Source organism: Aythya fuligula, chromosome 1 (assembly GCF_009819795.1).
Source record: "Aythya fuligula isolate bAytFul2 chromosome 1, bAytFul2.pri, whole genome shotgun sequence".
NCBI classification, from domain to species: domain Eukaryota; kingdom Metazoa; phylum Chordata; class Aves; order Anseriformes; family Anatidae; genus Aythya; species Aythya fuligula.
This window is the reverse complement of record NC_045559.1, coordinates 155,775,746-155,803,448: the sequence shown is the minus strand read 5'-3', so window position 1 is coordinate 155,803,448 and position 27,703 is coordinate 155,775,746.

Genomic DNA, 27,703 nt, shown 5'->3' with positions numbered 1-27,703 from the left:
TGGTCACTTAGAAAATGATTAATCACTTTTAACTTTAGTTGCCTCACAGGCAGCCATCTAGGTTCTATCTTCATTCAATAGAAAAAGCTAGAAATTACTAAGAAGAGATGAGAACTTAAATACATATGAATAGGACAGGATAGGATAGGATAGGATAGGACAGGACAGGACAGGACAGTTCTGTTAGAAAGGATCTTTAAAGCTTACTGAGTCCAACTGCCAGACTGCTTTAGGGCTAAACAAAAGTTAAAGCATATTAATGAGGGCATTATCTCTTGAATGCTGACAGGCAGGAGGCATCAACCACCTCACTGGGAAGCCTGTTCCAGTGTTTGACCACCTTCAAGGTAAATAAATTTTCTCTATCTAGTCTGAACCTCCAACTAGACAAACCACGCGTTCTTCAGTTCTGACATGCCTTCCAGCCCTTTTGCCAGCCAAGCTGCCCCCTTCTATATGCATTCAAGTATCTCAGTATCCTTTTTATGTTGTTGAACCCAGAATAGCATGCAGTATTGAAAATGAGGCCACACCAGCACTAAATAAAGTGGGAGAAACACCTCTTTTGACTAGCTGGCTATGTTATCTTTAACTAACTCCAAAAAGCAATTTGTCTTCTTGGCTGCCAGGGCTCACTGCTGACTCATGTTGAGTCCACTGTCAACCAGCATCCCCAGATCACTTTCTGCTGAGCTGTTCTCATGTCACTCATCTTCCAGTCTGTACCCGTGTCTGGCAGTACTCTGTCCCAAGTGCAGAACCTGACATTTTCCTTTTTTGAACTTCATGCCATTGATGTTTGCCCAATTTTCCAGTCTATTTAGATCCCTCTGCAAGCCCTTCTATCCCTCCAGAGTCAACAGCACCTCCCAGTTTGGTATCATCAGTAAACTTGCTAAGGTTGCATTCATTTCCTTCATCCAGATCTTGATACAAATGTTGAACAGAACCAGCACCAGAATTGAGCCCTGAGGAACACCACTAGTGAGTGGCAGCCAGTCAGATATAGCCCCATTCATGACAACCCTTTGAGTTCTGCCATTAAGCAGAACTCATCACCCAGTCCAGCATGTACTTGTTTATCTCACAGTTAGACAATTTCTCCAGAAGGATACTGTGAGGGACAGTATCAAAAGCCTTACTAAAATCACTAAAGTCCACCGGCTTCCCTTCATCCATTAAGTCGGTGACCTTATCATAGAAGGATATTGAATTATTAACACAGGACTTTTCCCTCATGAACCCGTGTTGAGTATGTCTGATATTACCTTTATTCCTTAAATACCTTTCAGTACCACCCAGTATGATCTTCTCTATAACTTTTCCAGAGACTAAGAGTAGTTAGAGTTTTTCTGGATCTTCTGTCATGCCCTTCTGGTAGATAGGTGTAACATTGGCTAGCTTCCAGTCATCAGGCAGCTCCGCAGATTCCCAAGATAAATTAAGACGGGTCCAACTATAAAATTGGCCAACACCTTCAGTATTGGGGTGAATCCTATCAGGACCCATTGACTTATAAACATTCATCTGATGGAACCACCCATTTAAAATTCCATTGACCACAGATGGAACATCAGTGCACTCCCAGTCATGGTCCTTCAACTGTGAGGACTGGGCTGCTCATTGAATAATTCTAAAAAAATGGGGCAAAAAAGGCATTAAATACCTCCACCTTTTCCTCATCTTACCAGGTCACTATCTATTTCAAGTATCAGTCCAATGTTTTCCTTTGTCCTCTTGTTGCTGACATACTTAAAAAAGACTTTTTTGTGTTGTTGTCTGACACCATACTGGTTAAAGTCAACTCAAGTTGGACTTTGTTTTTTCTTGTTTTCTCCCTGCAGATGCAAACTGCCACTCTGTAATCCTTTTCCCTTTCCCTTTCATTAAACCTTTCTCATCTCAAACCTCGAGTTCTCTGTGTTGTATTTTCTCCCCCTTCCTCTTTGAGGAGAGGGGAAGTGAGAGAGCAGTTGTGGTGGAGCTCAGCTGCCCACCTAAGTAAAACCACTGCAGATATTCATGTCTCTAGAATCCATCTTAAGGTTTTAGGGATCTCAATACAACTGTGAACTGGGAAATGAGCAGGTAACCAGATCTGAAAATCTCTGCTTTAAAATTCTGTCTTGAAAACACTTTTTATGTTTTTTGAATAAACATAATATCTAAAAAGTTGTGTTTGCTAATAGGAATGCATGAAGCCTTAAAAAGAAAACAGATACATTTTTTAACAAAAACAGCTTAGAACAGCTTGTATTTTTCCTCTTTCCCAAAATAATATATCCATATTAGTTACTTTCAGTAATTTATGCATTTTTAAAAGAAGAATAACCTTCTTAAGATATTTATTTTCAAATATACACATACGTGTAAGTTATTACAAAGAAACATGCAGGGCTATCTTCTACAGTGGGGGTACTTGGTACTGGGAAAAAAAATATTAAAATCTTATTTACTAAGTAAGCATATGTACAGTCAATTGAAAGGAAGGTTATTTTTCATTTCAGTCTAAATGGTTTGTTGTAAACAGTAGATAGATCTGATTTTGTTGTGTGTATAGACCTGATCCCTGACTGTTTAGACTTCAGGACCAATATACTGGCTTGGGTTTCTTTCCAATATGAACCTCCGTACCTGAGTTTTGTTCCAAAACAGAGTCAGGGTGGAAACAGAATAGCCTTGGGGTAGATGTGGGTTCTGGAGCACTGTCAGTATTTCCTCCAATGCAGATTCATGCATTAAGACTTCAAGACTTCAGTGGCAAGTAGTCAAATTTGACTGGCTTGGCTCTATATTTAAATTTCCTAAGAGATACTGCAGTTAAAAGTGTTGGACATTAATTGCATATGCACATCTTCACTAAAAATTGCTTAGAAAGGAAACACTGTAAAATTTTCTTCTTATTGGATCTCTCAATACAAAAGTTCTCTAATCTTTTGGCTAACCAGAACTAGTGATTTATCATTTCAGGGTTAGAATTGCCCAGAAATGGAGTCTATACACTCAAACTGAAAATATCTCATTTGAATTAAAATATAATGCAAGGGAGGGCCCTACTGGCAGAGCTTAATAAATACAACCACTGGTTTAGTAGCCTGAATAAATTACTAACTTCATAATAAAAAGAAATTAAAAATATCCTGGAATATTTGCTTCTCCACACACTTCACTTTATTAAGAAATTCAAAAATACAATAATAGAGTACAGATGCAAATCCTTATATATATAATATATATATTTATATTCCTTTATATATTTATATTCCTATATATATATGGTCAGGAAGGAATATAAATAAAATCTATTACATTTGACTAAAACATATACACTACAGCTTCCTGCACTACACTTCTGTCATGTGTGGGTGGTATTGGGATGGCAGGTATTCTAGCAGATTTTGCACATATTTACATTGGTTCTTCTGTATAATGACATGAAAAATAGAAAAAGCAGTTGGATTTGAGTAAAGCTGTAGAAAGCAGGCCAGCAACATATCTAAGTGAACATATGTGCAAATGTTCTTATGCACATGAGAACAAATTAATTACTGGTGAGGAAAATAATAAATAAATAAAATTAAGGGAGAAAAACAACAACAAAGCTTGTCTCATTTTGCATAAGGATTTAGAAGATTTATAGTCTTTTAGAAGATTTATAGTCTTACTCATCAACTTCTGAATCAATACAAGAGAAAAAAAAAAAGTGAAACTGCCTAACAAAAGATTACTTCATACCTACCTATGCATTGTACATTTTCTTTAATATTCCATCAAAGTATCTGAGATAGCCCAGTAAAAAGAAAATGCAACACTAAATCCTTTAAGATTGTATTGAATATTATGTTTCCATTACTTAAATCTATAAAGATATAATTGACGTTCAGTTCTAACAACAACAGTGTGCCTAAAAGGGGAAAAAAAATTATGTCAAATTTGAAAAAGAACCGACTGAGGAAAAAAAGAAAAAAGGCAGCTAGGTAGTTCTCACTGAATGAATTTCAAATAATAAGCATTTTAAAATGTGCACAAATATGAGTGTTTTGGACCAGCTCTATAATTTTTAGCAATATTATTGAAAAACAAAACAGAACAAAACAACAAAAAAAATACAGTGGAAGTGGAGAATCTCAAGCAAAATCCCCCCAGTTAATATTTTTTTTCTGGTATAACTAAGATATAAGTTAAGTGTAAATGCAAATTAATTGAGTTACCTTCTTTTAAACTGGACAAGATTCAGTACAGAACCCAAGACTGCTTCCCAGATTTTTGGTTTGGAGATATTTTCTAGCTTGAGCTTTTATTATAATTCAGTGGAGAACTAAGAGAAGATGCTTACATTACCTAAATACAACCAATCCTGCAAAAATGTGCCTCTAACTATCCTGTCTGGCCTCTGGTTCTAAGGTGTAGGTCCTACTGGATCATATTTGCTGGCCATTTGCAAACATCTCAGATACCCCAAGACAAAGAAAGTAATACACTTAGGCAGGTGGATCAAGCTCTTTCTCAGTACTGACAGTGGAATATAGAGGACAAAAAAAAATAATAAATATATATATATATAATATAATATATAATATTATATGTTATATATTATTATATAATATATAATAATATAATTATAAATATAATTATATTTATAATATTATATATATATATATATATATTTATTTTTTTTCTGGATGAGCTCAGTTGTCCTCTATGTTCCACTGTCAGTACTGAGAAAGAGTTTGATCCACTTGCCTAAGTGTATATATATATATATATATACATATATATGGATAGGAGATAGCCTTCAGAATCAGCAGCTATATTAACTGGATAGTCCCTGATTATAATCAAACTTTAGATGAATTAATGTCTGGATTAGTAACCATTCACTGTTTGTTCATTAGGAAAAAAATTGAGAAGTCCCTGCTGTGAATGCAGCTTTATCCTGAGAAAATATAAGGTGAGTACGAGAGCAGGTCATTCTTGGAAATGCTTATTTTGTGAGAAAGATGAACAATCAGCAATGCAGAATACAAAAACATGTAGTAAATCATTTAGAGCTTAAAGAGGTAGAACTCAAATTATCTTTACTCAAATTATCTTTAATGGAATAAGTTGGCTCATTCCAAGATTTACTTGGTTAGTAATTCACATATACATTTTCAACATATATGACTTTTTAATGGAGAAAAAATAGTAATCTACAGTGAAAATAAAGAGAAATACATACCTGAGAGCAGAACAGGAAGGTATGCAGCCAGTCTATACAGTCTTTATCACAAACCCAGTTAACAGGGTTTGTGATGAAATGCCAAGAATTTGAAAGATTGGCTGTGGTCCAGAGAAATATACATGAGGACTAAAAAAAATCATCAGCATTTACACTTATCAGAGATGCGATCATTGCCATCTTCTGTATTTTAGAAAGCTACCAATGCATATCCATCAACCTAACACACAGAGACTGTACTAATTATACATATTGATCCAGACAACTACATTCTAAATAAGATATCTATCCTACTGCTTTCAATGGTAGACTGTGTATCTGTATATTTGTATGAAAAACACCGTTTGTTTCATATCTTTTCTCATATCTTCTCATTTCCTTATCCTTTGAAATAATGTGAATCAGAGAAGACCAATCAAGGTCAGGTGTACATTATGGCATAATGATGTCAGGTGTACACAATGGCATAATGATGTTTTTGCCAGCAAGTTCCCACTTCTGTTTTTGTTTGTTTGTTTTGTTTTGTTTTGTTTTGTTTTGTTGTTTAAATTTCTGATAAGCAATGAGCTAACATTTTCACACAACTATCTAATATGAATTCAAGTCTCGCTCTCCAGTTACAGTGGTCAGCTCAGTTAGTTATTTTATGAGATATATAATTAAAGTAGAAGGAAATGAAAAAATCTAGGCCAGATCAAGTCACTCATATAAAGCTGATTTCTACAGATGAAAGAACAGCTAATGTAGAGCCAACTTAAAGCTTCTCTTCTGTGTAAGTAAAAGTGAATTTTACTGCATGAAGTAGAGCAGAATCCGGGTTGTTTTAGAAAAGGATTGAGATGGAAAGAAAAAATAAATAAAATAAAATAAAATAAAATAAAATAAAATAAAATAAAATAAAATAAAATAAAATAAAATAAAATAAAATAAAATAAAATAGCAGAAACAGAGAAAAGACACAGTGAAGAGAAAGACTCCTGAAGAGTAGGATTATGTAAGGGGCATTAGGGATGTTGGTAGGGACAAATAGCAATAAACTAATCCTTCCTCTTCTTTTCTGTTGTTTTTATGTTTTGACAGCAGCAGCTACTGATCAGTCACACACTTTCATGAGCAGCAACTGCAATTTCTTTTGCTTTTCAAGGGTTTTGTACAGGGCAAGTACACAACTGATCTTTGTTCATTCACTTTGTTACCCTGCCTAGCAGTCTGTTGCTCTTACTAACTGCCTAACATTTCCCATACCTAAAGCCAACACTGGATGAATATAGTTCAGGATAAGGATAAATAACAAAAGTGAAGTTAAATAAAGTTATTTGGTGTTCATGACATCTGAATTAAGAAGGATTTTTGAAGGTGACCAATTAAAAAATAGTGTCTTGAGGACCAACTGCACATTTTTCTAAGTTATTCCACGATACACTTTTCAGTTTATGAAGGCAGTTTTTTCTCCTTCACCACTGTATTGTGGTTTAACCTAGCCAGCAGCTAAGCACCACACAACTGTTTGCTCACCCTCCCCCCACTCTGTGGGATATGGGAGAGAATCAAAAAAATCCAAAGCCTGTGGGTTGAGATAAAGACAGTTTATTAGGACAGAAAAGAAAGGAAAATAATAGTAATAATGATAATACTACTACTAATAATAATGTGTACAAAACAAGTGATGCACAGTACAATTGCTCACCACTTGCTGACCAATGCCCAGCCCATCCCCGAGCAGCCAGTTCCCCCACTCTGGCCAGCCCTGCATATTAATTGTTCAGCATGACATCAGATGATATGGAATCATCTTTGGCTAGTTTGGGTCAGCTGTCCTGGGTCTGTCCCCTCCCAGCTCCTGCTGCACCCCTAGCCTTCCCACTGGCAGGACAGAGTGAGAAGCTGAAAAGTGCTTAGTGTAAGCGCTGCTCTGCAACAATTAAAACATCAGTGTGGTATCAACATTATTCTCATCCTAAATCCCAAACACAGCACCCAAACAGCTACTAGGAGGAAAATTAACTCTATCCTTGTCAAAACCAGGGCACACTATTATGAACACATCTATTCCTTAATATTTCAATGTATATATGAAGTCCATCCTTTAAACGGTTACATCATAATTAAAGGATAATGAACATGATATTATATTGAGGTCAGAGAGGTATGAAAATATTTCAGTGCTGAGGTCAGAGAGGTATGAAGATACTTCAGTGCTTAAAAAAAAAAAAAAATTTTTTTTTCTTAAATGTATTTTGAACATTTCATATGAATTTTGTTTCATATTTTTTACAAATTCGTAGATGTTACTGCTGTTGTCCCAAACATTTTCTTTACTCATTAGATAGCTAAATTCTTTCCTTACAGTGGAAAGGAATTTAAATTACTCTTTGTAATTTAAAAAGACCTTTAAAAAGATCAAATTGTTTTCAATGTGAAATTATTATTCTAACTTATTGAAACTTCTCTAGTTTTGAAACTAGAATTTTGAAGGTATTGTAGTAATTTTTCACTTTTTTTTTTCTGAATCATCCTATGTGCAAAATGAATGACAGTTTTAATTAGCTTACATTCATCAGCAAAGTTTAAAAAGCACAAGTTTAAATTCACAAGTGATGTCTAGTTGCAGCATGTATAAACATTTGCATTTTTAGATGTAGTTTGGAAACAATTTTTTTTTTTCTTTCCTGATAGTTTCTTTCAGTGTTTCTTGTCATATTTTTTTCCAGTTGTTTTGTGTTTGTTGCTTTCATTTATAACTTCTCCCCAGATATTCTAATATATTTTAATAGCAAGTTGCAATATATACAAATTATGCCTTTTTAAAATAGTACTATTTAAACTGTTATTCACTTTGGCTCATCTTTTGTTATGTATTTTAATTCTAAAATACATATAATACAAAATATACATACATACATACATACATACAAATACAATACATACATACAAATACAAATACAAATACAAATACAAATACAATACATACATACAAAAAACAATATGAGTTTCCAGCAAAGAGCAATCATTTTTAAGTGAACTTCATTATTTTTAGTTGTATCTTTATTTTCTTTGTGTATTTCTAATGCACTGATTTTCCAGTACCTTGCCCTAGACTTGATGGATGAGGAATGTTACATGAGATTGGAGTATTGCAAGGGATACGTGACAAGGATCCATCCCTGCAACCACTTCAGGGTGCAGAACCTAATTCTTACTAGAGCTATTTGTGTTGCTGCTGTGCAGTCAAGGGTATAATGAAAGCTATCAAAGCCCTTCCCTCACCCCAATGTATTACCAGGAATCTTCCAGTCGTTTACAAGAGCAAGTAGCTGCAGCTAGAGAAGTCTCTGAGATGAATAGAATTCTTAGAAGAGAATGATGAATAAAATCGGTGAATAGAATTCTCAGCTCTTTTTTCCTGTGACGTTTCTTTCAACTACTGCCTACCAAAAACACTCAGGAAGAAAAAAGTGACCTCCACTCACTTTTGACTCTTCTGCTCCTCAAAGCCTCCTCCAGCCTTACAACTCTGTGTGTAACTGAGAGATGTGTCACAGATGGATGCAGAGCATAGTCCAAAGATGATAATATAAGGCTGGCATCAGGTTTCTCAGAAAGATCTAGGAAAGATGTATGAGTACAGCAGTCAGGTTTTAAATTTCATGTATGGCATGTTACTCTATTTTCTGCTCCCATTTGTTTCTTCAAAATTACCCAGGCATTCTATAAGTTTCTTAAAACTGTGACTCTTGCTTGACGGTTCACTGTAATACATATTTCTAATCTTTACTTTTTATCTGATCTTTACTTTTTATCTCTGCGACACCCTCATACATGCTACATCCCCAGAAATGAGGCACATCCACATACCAGGTTATATAATGAAAGAGAAAGGGCATGCAAATCTCCTTAATCCATACAGTGCTTGTACTTCCACTCACATTGGTGGAGAGCAGAAAAGACACCAGCCCTCTCATTTGTGAGTGGAAAAATGTGGATCTCTCCCTTAGAGATCCACAGGAGACATGTTTGCTGGATGCATGCATCTACAATATCTTTGCACAAAACTTTCACAGTCTCTGAAAGGTTTTATGATATCTTAAATTTATCCTTAGAACTTAATTTATATTGTAAATGATATAAACATAATTTATATAATAGCATAATTTATACCATAATGTAATTTATATCACAACATAAATCTTAAAGTAATATATTAGGGGTATATGAAAAAATATGATTATTTTGCATTAACATTTTGATTTTCTGTAAATGAAAACAAAATCACAGAATCACTGAATCACAGAATTTCTAGGTTGGAAGAGACCTCAAGATCATCAAGTCCAACCTCTAACCTAACGCTAACAATCCCCACTAAACCATATCCCTAAGCTCTACATCTAAACGTCTTTTGAAGACTTCCAGGGATGGTGACTCCACCACTTCCCTGGGCAGCCTGTTCCAGTGCCTCACAACCCTTTCAGTGAAGAAGTTCTTCCTAACATCTAACCTAAAACTCCCCTGGTGCAACTTTAGCCCATTCCCCCTCGTCCTGTCACCAGGCATGTGGGAGAACAGGCCAACTCCCACCTCGCAAATCAAGTCATTTCTTTCAAAATTTCCAGATTGTTTAAACATTTCACTACAAAGTAAAAAAAATCTCAATTCAAATGCAAAAACATATTGCCAAATGAATTATCTGGTTTATTTTTTTCCTGATATAAGCTCTGATGGTGAAATTGTGTAGTTTGTTTACATCCTTCTGACTTTAAAACAGAGTGGTATTTTCACATCCACATTTGATCATAATGAAATTAATGGAGTGTAGAGAGCAGTTAAAAAAAACTAAGTTTATTTAATTCTAATTAATTTTACTTTTTTGTTGTTGTTTATTTTTCACTTCTGTTCTTGCTGAACAACTTCAATTTACTGTTTTGTTTTGTTTTATTTTGCTTTTCAATTTGGAACAAATTATTTTAGATTGTTTACATTCAAAATTATGGAAAGTTATCTATTACTCTATATGGAGTTTTACAAATTGACAAACTTAATACAATTGGTGGGGAAAAAAAAAGTTCATATTAAAGCCAACAATTAAAGTATTTATTCTTGCACAGCAAGACATCTGACATGCTGTGATGACTGTTTATCATGTTAATCAATATTAACTTTTCCCGTGTGCTTCTGTGGTACAATACATACCTGTTGTCTTTTGTTTCACACTTAGATTATTAACTGGTATGGACAAAGACTGTTCACAACAAGGATTCAGAGGCACTTCCATATTATGCATAATAAATACTAATATGAAGAATTTGCACTATGGAGATTACAGAGAAATTGAGAATCTATAGGTAAAGAAAAAACAAAGCTTCATTCTCTGCATAATATTTTCAAGTGGCTTTTTAAGGGTATTCGTTATATATTCAGAGCATCTGGTATTTTTATATACACGTTTGCATTCTTCTGAAAATATATTTTTTAATTAAAATAATAAGGATATTAGGTCTACATTGATTAACCATAGGCTCTGAGTCTCAAAACTGTAGATGAGTGGGGAAGTCATTCGTCTAAAGTACCAGTCACTGTTGTGCTATTTTTCCTGTTGGGAATGCTGCCTATATATGTCCTCACACTTTAAGCAAAGAACAGAACAGGTTTGGATCTCCTGATGAAACTGAACAGGTACAACTTTTTGCTGGGCAGATAATGATATGACAAAGGGGGATGGTTTTAAACTAAAAGAGGGGAGATTTAGATTAGATGGTAGGAAGAAATTTTTTCAGTCATAGTTTGTTTAGGCACTGGAACAGGTTGTCCAGGGAAGTTGTGGGTACCCCTTCCTTGGAGGTGTTTGAGACCAGGTTGGACAGGTCCTATGGCAATCAGATCTAGTGGGTGGCATCCCTGCCTATGGCGGCGGGGGGAAGGGAGAGGGGGGATGTTACACTTGATGATCTTTAAGTTTTTTTCCAGCCAAAGCAATTCTAAGACTCAATGATTCTATGATGTTATGATCTAGATGATAATACTATTTATAGTAGAATTAGTGACATACTGGCAATGCTAATGGATACCAACCTGCAGTTTTCCTGGAAAAGCAACTTCATTTTTTCAGTAATCTGTAAAAGCTAAAAAGACAGGTGACATTGAAGCCAATGCCTAAATATATAGAGTGGAGGGAAAAGCTATCCAGATGTGTTTAGAAGAAGTCATGCATGCAGCAAACATAATATAAATCATTCATATCCGACTCCATCATTCATATCAACTCCAGCAAAAGGTAAAAGTTTCATAACAACTATTAGGGACAAGAGATTGAATAAAAATGTTGAAAATTGTAACAAGTCTCATTGTTGAGACATTAAAGAAAAAAGAGGTTTTTATCATGAACTGCTTGTCTACTATATGGAAGATAAGACAGTATGATATATGTGTGTGTATGTCTGTAAATATATTAATATAATTAATATGAATATATTAATATAATATATTCAATTCTCCTTCCATAATTTGCTGTATTTTGATTGCCTTACAGATTTGGCGTGATTTCAGTCTCATGCTACCTTCCAAATCAGTGTGTGCTGAGCATCTTAAGTGGAATTTCTTCTAGTTAGCACTGATGAAAGCTTTATCAGAGTGTCAGGTGTACAGAATCATCTAGGTTGAAAGAGACCTCCAAGATCATTGAATCCAGCCTCTGATCTATCACTAACAAGTCCTCCACTAAACCATATATCACTAAGCTCTACATCTAAATGTCTTTTAAAGACCTCCAGGGATGGTGACTCCACCACTTCCCTGGGCAGCCCATTTCAGTGCCTAACAACCTTCTTTGGTAAAGAAGTTTTTTCCTAATATCCAACCTAAACCTCCCCTGGCATAACTTTAGCCCATTCTCCCTCATCCTATCACCGGGCACGTGGGACCAACCCCTACCTCACTACAGCCTTCTTTAATGTACCTATAGAGTGCAATAAGGTTGCCCCTGAGCCTCCTCTTCTCCAGGATAAACAACCCCAACTCCCTCAGCCACTTCTTGTAAGACTTGTTCACCAGACCCCTCATCATTTCTCAGATATGGAGGATCACTTCAGTGTATTACATTTGCTATGTATAAAATAGATTATCAGTTCGTACTTTATTTATTTATTTTTTTAATATTATGGGACCCTCACATTACTTTCATATAAATGTCAGTTTGTATTTGAGGGTGGAAGAAGACAGAGGTCATCTACACTCACAGAGCTTGTAAATATTGTCTTCATGCAGGATTGCACAAGAACAATTCTTTAAATGCCTGCTCAATGTGATGTGGAGTCCTCATTCAGAAAAGACTGAGAAATACTGAGGGGTTTATTTAACTTCTGTAAGGTTTCTCTATATGAGTCATCTGAACTTTACATGTCCCCTGCTGAAGGCCATTATTTACTAATAACAAGGAACAAGGTCATTAGTCTAATCTGATATTTCGTTAGGCAGGTGTGCTCTACTGAACTAAATTACATTAAAATGAAAAATGAAAATGTCATATTTTTCAAGGACCAAGAGATAGAAAGTATTCCTGCCAAAATATTTTTCTGGATTCAGCCAAAATTTCTGTCTTCATTACGGGATGACTAGAGTGGTTTCTATGTACTTGTCAGAAGTTTTGGCCTGTAGCAGTTGGATGAAACCTTGTTCAGGAACTAGCCAATAATCCAGCCATTTATGTTAAAAGAAAAAAAAAAAGGGGGGGGGGGGGGGGGGGGGGGGGGAGGGGGAGGAGGGAACAAGCAAAAAAAATCTCATACCAGATGTCTGGCTTGTGGGCTTTTTTATCTGGCCCATCTTTGACTATGTCAATTTTCCAATGTCAACAGAAACTTTCTCTCTCTTGTGTGTGTGTTTCTATAGATGATCTCTAGACCACTGAGCAGGAAAGAGGTTGCCTAAGATGTTGCATGAATTGTAAGATTAATGGGGAGAGGAAGATCAATTTGTAGTTTACATGAAGTACTAGTTCAATATGGCTTATTTCTTTTCTTACCAATATGCATTGACATCATTAAAAAGTTAAATAGAATAAAGGCCCTTTGAAGTGCAATAGAGATTTCAGTCTGGCTTCAATTAAAACAGGAGACAAAATAAAGAATAAAATTAGTAGGTACTTCTCCTTTTGAGCAGGCAATGTTATGATGGACAGTGTATTTAGTGTGTGGTCAACAAAGCTTTCACAGTGATAATCATATTTTTCCAAACCTTGACACAGTACTTGGAGTAGAATATTCTTAGTAGTAACATCCACATAACTTAATATTGTAACTGGAAGTAATGCAAATCAGATTAATTTAAAGTCATACTATTTGAAATACTTGTGAACATCTTCAAAACAACAAAGTCAGAGTTATTTAAATAATTTGTTTCCATAAAACAAAAAAGGATTTAAAGAATTATTGCCACCAGTATGTGAGGTCACTGCAGACTGCAAGTATTTGCTCAGTCAGTTAGATATTTTCTGAATTCCACTGAATGTAAATCCTGAAGTTCAGAAGTACTGCTGAGATAATTTACATTAAGTTGCAGAGTAAAGACAAAAAAAAAATGTTTTTTCTCATGTTCAAGGAAGATTTTTTTTGCTATGATAACAGATTTTTTATTATTTTTATATATTATATTATTATTATATTTATCACTATATTTATTATAAAATATATCCAACTTTACAATCCTTAAACTATGTGTAAAATGTTTATTTTTGTTGCACATTGGCCGTTCAATATCTATTGCATTAAAGGTAACATTTCTATATGAAAACGTTTATATACTTGGCATATAATTCTGGCTCAAGGAAAACAAGATCATTCAGAATTATAAAGTTTAAGATAAAGAGCATAATAATTATGATGACTAACAATAGCCATTTCTATGTATAGTAACATGAAAGACTGCATAAAAGTATGTGACAAACAAAAGTGGTGATCCTGTGAGACATCACTGGTCTCTCCAGTAAATTTCATACACCTGAAGCTTAATTGTGAATGTGGATAATTTTACAAGAAAAAAACTTTCCAACACATTATGTATGTTGTCTTGGTTGTTCTTCATAATAATGAATGCATGGTGCATGTTTTTCATGTATAGTTTTATCTACAAAAAAATTTTTAATTGAAAGATGATTGAGCATCATGTCAACATTGTAGCAGTTTTCTGTGCTTGTATGGGTTTTGTTAGACAGCAATCTGGACATGAACCAGCACTGTACCTGTGCAGCAAACAAAGCCAACAGTATCTTATGATTTTTTAAAATAAGCACAGCAAGGAGAGCAAAGGAAATGATTATCTCCTCTACTAAGCAATTATTAGACCACCTAAAGAATACTGCATTAATTTCCCTGCTCATCTCCCACCCCCAAGCAAGGAAGACCATGATCACAGCACAGGTTCAGGGAAGGGCTAGTGCACTTGCCTTGTGAGACCAAGACTTGGTCAGCTGGACTTGGAAAAGAGATGACTGCAGGGGCACCTAACAGAAGTTCCTAGTGCTTTCAGGCAGGTCATCAAGGGGATAGAGACAAGGGGATAGATTGTACAATGTTTCATTGTGGGGGACAGAGAGAAAATGGGCAAAGCTTAAACAAAGTATTTCAGACTGTTCTGAATGTTTTGTGAGGGACAGTATCAAAAGCCCTACTAATATCCAGTAAGTTTACATCCGATGCTTTCACTTCATATACTAAGTAGGTCAATCCAACAAGTTGGAGAGACGTCCTGAAGTCCCTTCTAATGTCAATTATCGTATGAACTTATGATAACTATTAGTGCAAATCAAAAGAGTTCTACGTGGCAGTATCACCTAAGTTTGGGGAAATATCTATATTTCTTTGAAATACACAAAGTTAAGAGGAATAATATATGCAGAGGATGCAATTTTATTTTATTTTATTTTTATCTGGAAGAATGACAAAAGAAATTAGGTCAAAAACAATTTTTGAACATGTCATCTACATGTTGCTAAGCATTCCAAAGTTTGTTTTCAGTGATTTATTTGAGATTTCTTTCAGAGTTTTCTTCTAATTTCCATTTCAGACACTTCACTGTACAATACATAATACAAAATTTTGGAAATGCATACAGGCTGTCATATAGAAGTTTAGTTCTGTGACAAAAAGAAAATAATAATACAGCATTTGCAAACTTAAAATGTTCATAAAATTCCCGCCCAGCCCTTGGTTTCAGCTAAACATGTAAGGATTGTCTGTGGGAGTATACTGTTAAATTGCAGTGAAGACGAATGTCAGCATTATTCTTGTCTCCTATACAAAAGACGCTCAGTGTCCTCCTTCCTATTCATGTACTTTTTACCCAATACCTATGATTTTAAGTGGAATGTCTATCAAGAGACTTCCACCTCTTCAAGAATCAAACTGTTGCAAGAGTAGGTCATTAAAATCAGTGTTATTGTTACGTTTAAAAATGAGCTGCCAGGACTGCACATTCACAGTTTACAGAGGCTTCATCAGCTTATTCCCTCTGAAAATCCACGTTATGACCTTTGTAAGCAAATGAGCAAATTCAAGCATTTGATTTCCATACCATAAACAATGTCTAAAGAACTCACCAGTCTTAGCAAAAAAAAAAAAAAAAAAAAAAAAAAAAAAATCAAGCAAATAACATATGCACTCCTCTGTCCAGATAATTAGAAATTGTTAGAAACTCATAAACACTAAGGCAAAGTCTCTAGTCTTTCTCAAGTGTTACAAGTTGTAAAGCAGTGAGAGAAAGGTCTGTATGCTCTCAGTGAGCTTTAAGTTACCTCTGTACTTCCCTAGCTCAGAACTCAGAACATTTTGAAATACAGCATTCATGGCATTCTTTCATGGCAGCAGGAGAAAGAGGATATAAAACTTACAAATGATGTTAACTGCCTACCATAGAGTATCTTTAAGGCTAACTGCAGTCTTTGAAATGAATGTGAGGAAGAAGAACTGTAGGGAGGTAAGGTTTTTTTTTTTTTTTCCTACCATCTCTGAAGCCATTTAAAGCTACACAGTCATAAAAGGATACAGCATTCTTCATTCTTCAAGGAGAAGGAAAAAGGGAGGCCAGTGGCTTTAAAATTGGTATTCATTTAAAACAAGATCAAGAAATCTTTAGGTTAAAGATACATTTTAACAGGATGAAATATTCTGATGGGAACCATGTAGTCTACTAAGTTGAACTCCATCTAAAAACACAAATGTCAGAATTTGTGTTTGCCAGAGTGCAAAGAAGCTGTCCTGGAAAGCTTGGAAAAACTTTTAAAAGCTACTTTACTTCTTTTCTTATTCTTGAGATATTTCATTTTGCTACATGCAAACTGAAGTGAAAAACTCCAAGTTGAATATCAATAGGTGAAATAAATAAACATGGCTATTTTGGTACAATGGTCTTTCTTACCCACAACACTTTGTTATTTGTGGCCTATAAATAAAAATAGTAATAATAAAAATTATAGGGTAAATCTGTCTTTATAAATAAAGAATGAAGTACTTTTATTACTTCAGCAAACGTAAATCATACAAATCAGCAGACAAAAGCACCATGAGGTGTTCCTGGTGTTCCTTCTGCTCTACTGGTTATGAGTAGAAAGTGCCAATTCTTACTTTGTCTGCACGAGGGCATTTTAAGGCAATATGGAAAAAAAAAAAAAAAAAAAAGTCTGTTACTACAAATTGTGGTTTATTAATTATAGAGCATAGGCACTGCCTCTGTATTTTTTGAACAAAAACCTTTCTTATTACTTTACCTGTCTGAGAACTAAGCAGCTGATCTTTAGGTCTAAAAACATCAATTTCTCAAAAAATGTATTAAAATGCCAGCCAGCAGATCTGAGATATAATCACGTACTGACCATACATTCATCACAAAACTGAAAATTTACCTGTTATTAATCTCAATTATTATTTTATATAAATATAATATACATATATATATTATATATAATATATATAATAATAACATATTTTATTAATATATGTATTAATTATTAATCTTTTTTTTTTTTTTTTCTGAGATGTGTAGGAGGGAAATACTTGTGATGGTTTTACCGTGCTAGGCAGCTAAACACCACAACTGCTCTCTCACTCCCCCTCATTAGATGAGGAGGGGAAGAAGTAAAGTAAAGAACAACTCATGGGTTGAGATAAGGATAATATAATTAAAGGGAAAAAATAAGAATAATTATTAAGGAAAGATTATTATTAACTAAATAATTTAACTAAAGGGGAAAAAAAAAAAAAAAAAAAAAGGGGAAAAGGGAAGAGGAAAAAAAAAAAAGGCTATGTGCAGAGGAAAGAAATTACTCTCTACTTCCCACAAATGAGCGATGCTTGACTACATCCTTGAAGCAGGGCCTCAACACATGTAGCTAGTGTTCGGGAGGAGGACCGATGTTTTCACGAGAGCCCACCTCTTCTTCCTGTTTCCACCTTTCATTGCTGAGTGTGACATCATATGGTATGGAATATCCCTTTGGTTGGTTTAGGTCAGCAGCCCTGGTGATGTTTCTCTCCTCACTTTTTTGCCCACCCCCTAGGAGGGTTAGAGAGTCCTGATGCTGTTCCAGCACTGCTCAGCAGCAGAAACAACACTGGTGTGATACCACTGCTGTTCTAGCTACAAATGCAGAGCACAGCGCTGAATGGGCTGCTGCAGGGAAAGTTAACATTCCAGCCAGGCCCAGTACAATACTAAAATTTAAATATATAGACTATCATGCAATAAGTTATTCATATTTTTCAAACCATTATTTTCTGAACTAGCTTCTGTTTGTAATTTTTGCTATGACACAACATGGCAAAGGGGTTTTGCAGTGTTGCTTTTACTGATAGAACACATGGATCTATATTAAAACTGATTAAAACAAAAGTATTCTCAGAAAAAACAGGGATGGTTCTGTGGCTGGGTTCCAGTCCTCCCAAAATGAATTCATTTGTGCTTTTTTTTTTTTTGTTTTGCTATCTATCATTTCTGTGAAGAAAATCACTTAGGCCAGATCTTTGAAGATACATGAATTGCCAATCTTTTATAAATACTGATTTCAGAGTAGTTGAAGTCACTTTTTCTTCCTAGAATGTCAATCTCACTACTTCAGACTATGAATGCAAATGGATTATAGAAAAGATATGCATAGATATGTATCTTATGTGTGCACATGTGTGCCTGTTGTAGTACAGTAAATCTGGGGAGCAACTGTCACAGTTCAGCCAGGAATGAAGGAGGACTAACAATAGCTCCATATATATGGTGTTCCATTTATTGAAGAGAATTATGATTTGCGGTTTATAAAATTAATCTGGTAGTCCAGAGAGAGAGGCAAGAGAAAATGTTGTTTCTACACACAGTAACCACTAGGCAATTCGAGCATTGAGCAATCATCAGTGGCATGAAGTTCCACAAAGGTAAATGCTAGGTTCTGCTGTTAGTTTTTTTTGTTACTTCTGGAATGAAATAATGCCCAGGCACAAGGCACAAGTACAGAATAGGAGATGAGTGGATGGAGAGCACCTCAACAGAAAGGGATCTGGGGGTGCTGGTCAACAGTCATCTCAATGAGTCAGCAGTGTGCCCTGGCAGCCAAGAGGGCAGACTGCATTTTGGGGTTCATTGAAAACAGCATAGCCAGCCAGTCAAAAGAGGTGTTCCTCCCACTATATTTAGTGCTGGTGAAGCCCCACCTTGAATATTGTGTACCATTCTGGATTCAACGGTATGAAAAGGAGATTAAGGTATTTGAACACATCCAGAAGAGGGCAGCAAAGCTGATCAAAGGGCTAAAAAGGCATGTCCTGTGGGCAGAGATGGAGAACAGTTGGTTTGTCTAGTTTGGAGAATAACAGTCTGAGAGGCTATCTTATTGTTTGTTCTCTACAGCTTCCCAAAGAGGGCAAACAGAGAGAGGTGCCAATCTCTTCTCCCTGGTAACCAGGGATAGGACACATGGGAATACTACAAAGATGCACCAGGGGACATTCAGACTAGATATTAGGAAAAAAATTATTTAACGTGAGGGTGATCAAACACTGGAATAGGCTTCCTAGCAAGGTGGTTGAAGTCCCATGCTTGTCAGTGTTCAAGAGGCATTGCCTTCATTAATATGTCTGTATTTTTGTTTAGCCCTGAAGTGGTCAAGCAGTTGGACTCAATGATCTCTGTAGGTCCTTTCCAGCTGAGCTACTCTATTCTATTCTGTTCTGTTCTGTTCTGTTCTAGGTCTATTCTCCCACGTGCCTGGTAATGACGGGAAATGGGCTAAAGTTGTGCCAGGGGAGGTTTAGGATGGATATTAGGAAAAACTTCTTTACCAAAACGGTTGTTAGGCATTGGAATGGGCTGCCCAGGGAAGTGGCTGAGCCACCATCCCTGGAGGTCTTTAAAAGACATTTAGATGTAGAGCTTAGTGATTTATGGTTTAGTGGAGGACTTGTTAGTGTTAGGTCAGAGGTTGGACTCGGTGATCTTGGAGGTCTCTTCCAACCTAGATGATTCTGTGATTCTATTATTATTCTATCCTATCCTATCCTATCCTATCCTATCCTATCCTATCCTATCCTATCCTATTCCATTCCATTCCATTCTATTCTACAGATATTAACTACCATCTTACAGAACTTTATATATGCAAAATAGAAATGCATATAGTCCAAGTAGTTACGGATCTGTCTCTGTATGACTGTAATTAAGAAATAATTGCAATGAAGAATTAGTTATTCACTAGTAGATAATATGCATTCAAAATTAAGCTATTAATTGCAATTTTACAATTTTTTACAAAATTACAATATATTGTTAAGCATAATCAGCAGCAAACCTAGGAAATTATTGGTTCTCAAAAATCAGCTAATAGTATCAATATGATCATATCTAATGGATATGAAGATCTTAAATATATGGTAAAAAAACATATTTTATGACTGTCAGAAAGGTGTATAGTTAATGAATAAATTGTTCATCAATTTTCAGCTTTATTGTAGCTACTACCAACACCATTCAAGTTTGTAGATCATCCAGATTCTTTTGGCTGCTTACTTTTATTACTTCAGGACCTTGAGCATCCATGTATGGTAAATCTGCACCTATTTTCAGCAACTCTTTCTTTACTATGAAAGGTGTTTAAGTCAATGGAGTCCAATAAATGTTCATGACTATTAAAATTATTTTCCATCCAAGTGAGCACAGACAGTAATAAAGCTGTTTCTGTCTCTTCTTTAATGAATCTCTGTTCAGAAAATTGCCCCTTTAAAGGGTAGTTCAGTTTAGAAGTCCGTATACTGCTTTTCCTTTGGAACATTGTTTTTGATCTCTTAACAATGTTTCTAGTGGTTTCCGTTATAGTTCAGAAAAATGTTCTATTTCTGTGGTCTTAAACCCAATGAGCCAAAATTTTCATGCTATAATAATTCTAGAAACATTTGCTACAAACTGAAATTTGCTGAGTACACAGTGATGTAAAAGATGCTTTATGTCATGTTTTATAGCTGCTATGTTTATGTTCTATGTTTTTTATGGTATGCACTGTTTACTGTTGCACTTTTCTACTTCAATATCCAGCAAAGAAATTAACTGAAAATATTACTGACATGCTGTAGCTGATGAAAACAATAAAACAGTGAACTGTATAAGTAATGTCTGAGCTGTAAACAGCTATTTTTAGTTGTTACTGTTGAAGTATTTTTGCTGCTGTTGTTTAATATTGACAAAATACCAGTATACTCAGGAAAAAAAAAAAATCCATGTTGATTATTAAAATGTATCAAGAAATATAAAAGTAAATTTGTGCAATAATGTACTCCATGCAAAAGTTTAATCTACATAATTGTGCTGTACGTATGTCGTAATCAGGCTATTCTGAAATTTCTGGTTTTTAGTTTCCATTTTGTTCTCCCATTCTGCTTCACTCATCAGGAGATGGGGGTGGGGGGGCGGGGAGGAGGAAGTTCCTATCACAAGATAACAAGATAGACCAGCTTAAAGTAAATTTTCAGTGTAATGGTGGGTACAAGTCCAAAGTACCTGAAGAACAGGAGACAGAGATCTACTATGGCTCACCTGTTCTTTACATTTATTAGAAGTTTCTGCAGCCCTCTCTTGCTTCATTTTTTTTTGGGCAATGCAAAATAAATAAATAAATAAAAATAAAGAACCATAAATGCATCCATAAATGTATACTTCTTTAAGAGTACTAAGACTAAAATGAGATTTCACATAAGTGCCCATGGGTGATTATGGTAATCGTTGACTTTAATCTCCTTTGACATTAGTACTTGCTAAAGTACAGTTATGTCTTACATTAACACAGTATATCTGCAAACAAATTATCTGCTTGCACAGAAGTGTTTAGAAATTATTGTTTTTTATGTGCTTATTACTATTTTACTCACACTGGTTACTATTCTTTTAATCTAATCAGACTCACTCCTGTCTCTTGTGAATATTTCAATTTTAAACAAAAAACAGCTTCTTAGTTGATAGTATTTGTGGCATTGGTATTAGGATATTAGGAATGTTTCAAAAACAGCTAGTGAGTTCTTGGATACACACAGTTACTCCAGAGATGTTATTAGCAATCATTTAAGCAGGAATATGTGTAGATAACTGATCCTTTCCATACACTTACCTGACAGTCTCAAATGTGTAATCCAAAGATCTCATTTGCTGTTTTAGTTACAGTATCACATTACAATCTACTAACATCTGACATAATTCCAATAGTTCTGCTTAGATTCAGTACTTTTTCATTTATGACATATTACAAGTGAAGTCATAGAGATGTTTTTAGGTGTTATAGTATATGTATGTAGTATATAGTATATGAATACTGTAAAATAAGATATCCCAAAATCTATTTTACCATACTGTATACTTTGTGTACAGCTAACATTTTCCTGTTAGAAACAGAACTCTGTTACATATTCCTGGTATTCTGAGATACTAGTAGTCTTAGTATTATTGTTCTCAGATCCTAACTGATTCACTGACTGATAAAGGTGGAATGGAATTTATGTAGTTAAATTGCCTAAAATGATAGCATCAGTAGAAGTAGTTCTTTCTTCCATCAGAGTTAAGCACATTCAGAGTTTGGGTCATTTTACTACAAGATAGGAAACTGAGGCTGATAGGAACAAGTGGCTACTGTCTGCCTTTGAATGATGGAGGAGGTTCAGTTTCTGGATTGGATATTTTCCAGTCTGCGATTTCTTTATTTTCCCCTCTTTCATTTTTTTCCCATTTACAACAGCAGATTAATGATTTCAGAATTGTCCTTTCCTTAAATTTTTTTATGGAAATTTTCCCCAAATCTCTCAATTATTGTTACTTCACATCTTGCTATTTCTAATATTCAGAGTTGTTCAGAAGGACTTTTTTTTTTTTTTTTTTTTTAATAATAAATATAGACTGTAAGTATTTAAAGCCATCACATCTTCACACAAAATGAGAAACAAAATTACATTTACACCTAAGCCATTATTGGTTTTTAGTTGACTTCAGTTGAACTTACACTATAAGTATCAAACCTTGAATAAAATTAGCTCAGCTTATTGCATTATTTTACATTTTAAATAATTATACATCATTTTTAGAATTGGTAAGGACATTATAGCAGGCACAAAATGAGACTTCTTGTATTTACTCTTTCTTAAAATCCATGATGATAAAATCACTTTAACAAATTCCTTAATGAAAAGAAGCTTACATGAGTAAAATATATATCTGTTTATCATCTGTTCCCCAATATATATTTTTATATTATTGATTAATTTCTGCCAAATGGAGGAAAGTGTAACTCCTAAAGACAAATTTTCTCATGTTTCATCAATTAGATGGCTGGAAAGGAAAGGCTGGCCCATATACTTAAAGTTTGAGAAAGGCTTCAGCTCATTAATTTTTTGTTCCATTTGGCCTTTTACGAGCCAAATAAGAACAAATAGATCAAAAAGTACCACTTCTTATATAACTGTTAATTAACAGGTCAATGAGGTCTGAGTTATCCTGAGAAGAGTGTGTACAGTGTCAGAGAGAAAAAAATGTAGGGAAGTGTGGGGAATACTTAAAGGGAAATACAGCCATAGGACATGTCAGGGGAGATGAATTTGTTCTGTCATTGGAGCATAGCACAGAGAAAAGCTCTGGAAATCAAGCTGCACTATTTTCACTGCTCACAAAGCAATTTCTTCACTCTTGTTACAGATAAATGTTAGAGGAACTGCTCGTCCTGTTACTTGTCTGATTTTCCAGTCTACAGCTGACCTCTGCCAGTGTATCAATGTGTGCCTTGTTTCATACTGTATTTATATTGGTTTTCACTCACAGCAAGCCCTGCTTATTGCTATGTTCTCTACAAAGCCTCTGACTTTTTCTTAACTCTCCACTCAAATGTAACTGAAACCATACACTACCATGGAATAAAGAATTACTGACATTACATCATATGCTAGGAAATAATAGTTTCTCAGGTGAGAAATAGTTAATTTTCTTCATAGTAGCTGGTATGATTCTGTGTTTCAGATTTAGGAGAAAAATTGTTGATAACAGAAGGATGTTTTAATTGAGCAGTGCAAACACTGAGTAAAGCACCTTTCAGCTTCACTAGCAAAGAGGCTGGTGGTGCACAAAAAGCTTGAAGGGGACAGAATCAAGATAGCTGACATAAACTGACCAAAGGAACATACCATACCATATGATGTGATGCAGAACAATAAAAATGGGGTAGTTGGCTGGAGGAGGCTGCCAATGCAGGCTGCCACTGCTTGGGGAATGTCTGGGCATCATTTGGAGGGTGGTGAGAAATCATAGAATAGAATATCGTGAGTTGGAAGGGACCCATAAGAATCATCGAGTCCAACTCCAGGGTTCACAAAGGACCACTCAAAAAATCAGACCATTTGTCTAAGAGTGTTGTCCAAATGCTTCATTAACTCCAGCAGGGTAGGTGCCTTGACCACTTCCCTGAGGGGCCTGTTCCAGTGCCTGACCGCTCTCTAGGTGAAGAACCTTTTCCTGATATCCAACCTGTCTTGATACCCTCCCCCATCGCAGCTTCATGCTGTTTCCTTGGTCCTGTTGTTGGTCACCAGACAGAAGAAATCAGTGACTGCCCCTCCACTCCCCATCATGAGGAAATTGTAGACCACACAATTACATCATGCGTCACTTGTTTTATATATATATATATATATGTGTGTGTGTGTGAAATTGTTGTTATTTCCTTTCTTTTTCTGTCATATTAAACTATGAACTCACAAGATTTACATCTTTTTCCAATTATCTCCCCCATCCCACCGCAGGGGAGAATGATGGCTATGTGGTTCTTAGCTGCCTATCAAGCTAAACCACAACATGGAGGCATTACCACACTACAGTCTGAAGTGATACTAACACTTATCTCCAATTAAAATGGAATGAACTTGAAAGCATTGTTATATATTTTATGCAAAATACTATAAAATGTAAGAATATATTTTAAAAATGTATTGAAGAATTTCTGCCCAATGACACTGATTACTTACAAGTTTTCATCACCTACCTATTACATCAGGCCCTTTACAGGTGGTATTGTTTAACTTAAAAAAGACCCAGCATTCAGAATTCTAGGCTTCATTGTACATCCAATGAGACATTCATATTAAAAATAAATTAAATAAAATAAAGTAAAATAAAATAAAATAAAATAAAATAAAATAAAATAAAATAAAATGAAAATTTATCTGAGATGGCAAAAACTTTACAAGCTATATTTAAATCATAGATGCTTGTTTCTGTGTGTATATGTAGACTTTACTACTTCACATACTATACCATTGTCAATTCCCAGATTTCAATTTATTCAAACTTTTTTTTTTTTTTTGAGTCATTAATGAGTCCATTTTTATTTCCTCATTTCAGACTGCTGACAACATTGCTGCAGGAGGATAGCAGTGTCAGGAGGCTGCAGTAAATAGGTCAGAGCAATTATCTCACAACTTTCCTTTCAATTTCCTATCACTTTAGGACTTTAGGTGTAGACATGGTGATGAAAACATCTTTGTCCAGATCAGCAACATGCTGTGCAAGTCAGCTTATGGAATAAGATACTGAAAAAGACAGCAGCATGAGAATGTGTAAAAATATAACATAAGGGACACAAAGAAAATGTCTGTGACATAAAAGCAGTATAAAAGGATGAGACTTTATTCTCTTTTCAGTCACTAGTGTAAATCAGCAATAATACTATCAAAGAAGTGCAGTTAACATTAGTTTACCTGAGAAGATATTCTAAGTTTTGGTTTTCAAACATATCTACCCTTTTGTGTAAGGAGATAAAATATGTCAGTTATATGATGAGGCAAAACCATACACATCAAAATGAATTCTTATTTAAATATTCACCTTACTGGTAATGCATTTATAAGTACTTTGCTTATGAAATTTGCAGGTCAGGGTACAGGATGTAGACTGAATTCAGCTTATCTTCTACTGTTTTCTTTAAGAAAACCACAAACTGCATATTTCAAAATAGTCAGGGATTTAGTAAAAAAAAATGAATGCCATGATATCACAGAAATTGAGACATGAACTGGAAACATGACTACCAACTAAAGTAGGGGGTTTTTGGCCTTTGGTAACTGAATTGAAAGAAATAACTCTAACTAAGCTGAACTGAAATTTAGTTAGTGATTTTTCTGTGTAGAAATACAATAAGGAGAGACTAATTCATTCAACAATTGAAACTGAGCAGTTAACCCATTCACAGTGCTATCAGTATATGAAACATCTTAAAAGAGCTGAAACCTTGACTGATCTAACACAGTAATCCATGAGAAACAGCAGCATCTTTTCACTGATCATGGAAAAACATTGCATTGTCATATATGCAATAAAACCATCAGTCATTTCATTTTTTTATTCTTTATTTTCCTTGCTTCCTTCTTTTTAGCAATATTGCTGAAGGGATTATCTGTCAAAAAACTGAGGGATTCTGTTAGGTAACTGACAGTGATTTGCAGCTTATAATTTCACCTATTTCTAAAAACATTTTAGAAAAGAGAACTGGTTAAAATGCCAAACCTAAAAACAAAAACAAAGAGAAAGATTAATGGTAAGAAATCAAGTATATTTTAAATGATTAAAAAAGAAACACAAAGTACAAATTAACCTGAGTTTTTTTGCTGGAATTTGGGACGTTTAGTATGGAAAATTTTATTAACTTATTCTGGGTCCCTCCATTCAATTATCATCCTGTTTGTAATACATTTTTTGAAAGAAGCCTCCTGGCCTGGTTGGAAAAAAAATAATAATAGAAGTAAAACTTGCTTATTTCAGTATGAGCTGCTTGACATCTCAATATCAAACAGCATAAATTCTAAAAATGTGGGCTTCTTCAATTTTTTGGCCTTTTTAAAACTGTTTGTTATTAGGTTTGAAAATTAGTTAAAGCAGATGTACTTCTGTCATTAACACATGTTCTTATTGAGCTGATGTTACTGCAACAAAGAAACATGGTGTGAATGTCTCAGCAATGCTGTTGCAACTTGATAAAAGCTTTAAAAAAATCTGATTTTTATTTCTTTTTCTGGGAGGAAAAACATTCAGTATAAAACAAAAAAAAAAAAAAAACATATCTTAAAGTTTCAAAATCCACTTAAAAGTTTTTGCATAGGGACTTCAGAGATCTATTTTTAAGTTGTATGTAACTTTTATATGAAACCACTCACTCATATAGCTAGCTAAAAAATTGAGACCGAATCCTTTTTTTTTTTTTAAAAAAAAAAAAAAAAAAGATGAATGAACACAACAAGACTGATTCAGACTCAAAGCCCATCTGTACAGGCAGCGTGAACAACTTAGACTCAAACCTAATAGTATGGTAAGATGAATAAAGTTTAATGCCACATCTAATAAAAAACATTGAGATGTATGCTATGTTCCTAAACAGTCTTCTGAGAGTTAGTGTGCAAAATGAAATTTTTAGGCAATAATGTCCTTCTGGAACCCTCAACCAAAACAGACGTCTTAAAATCATTACTATTCCTTTTGTAGATCTAGCCCAGTTAAGCTTAAATATCATTACACTTCAACTGTTTGTTAAAGGAAGACAAATACAAGAAGTACAGACCACAGAACACATCACACAGGCTTGATGTCTGGGTAGATACCAGGGACAAGTGGTGTTCTTCACGAGTTGGTACAGGGACCAGCACTATTTAACGTCTTTATCAGTGACACAGGCAGTGGGGTTGAGTGCAACCTCAGCAAGTCTGAGGATGACAACAAACTCTATACTGCAGTCAAAACTCTAGAGGGCAGAGATGTCATCCAGAGAAACCTTGGCAGGCTTGAGAGTTGAGCCTATGGAAACCTCATGAAATTCAACAAGGCCAAGTGCAAGGTCCTGCATCTGGGCAGGAGCAATCCTAATCATCAGTATGGACTGGGTGATGAATAGATTGAGAACACCCTTGCAGAGAAGGATTTGAGAATACCACTAGAGGAAAAACAACA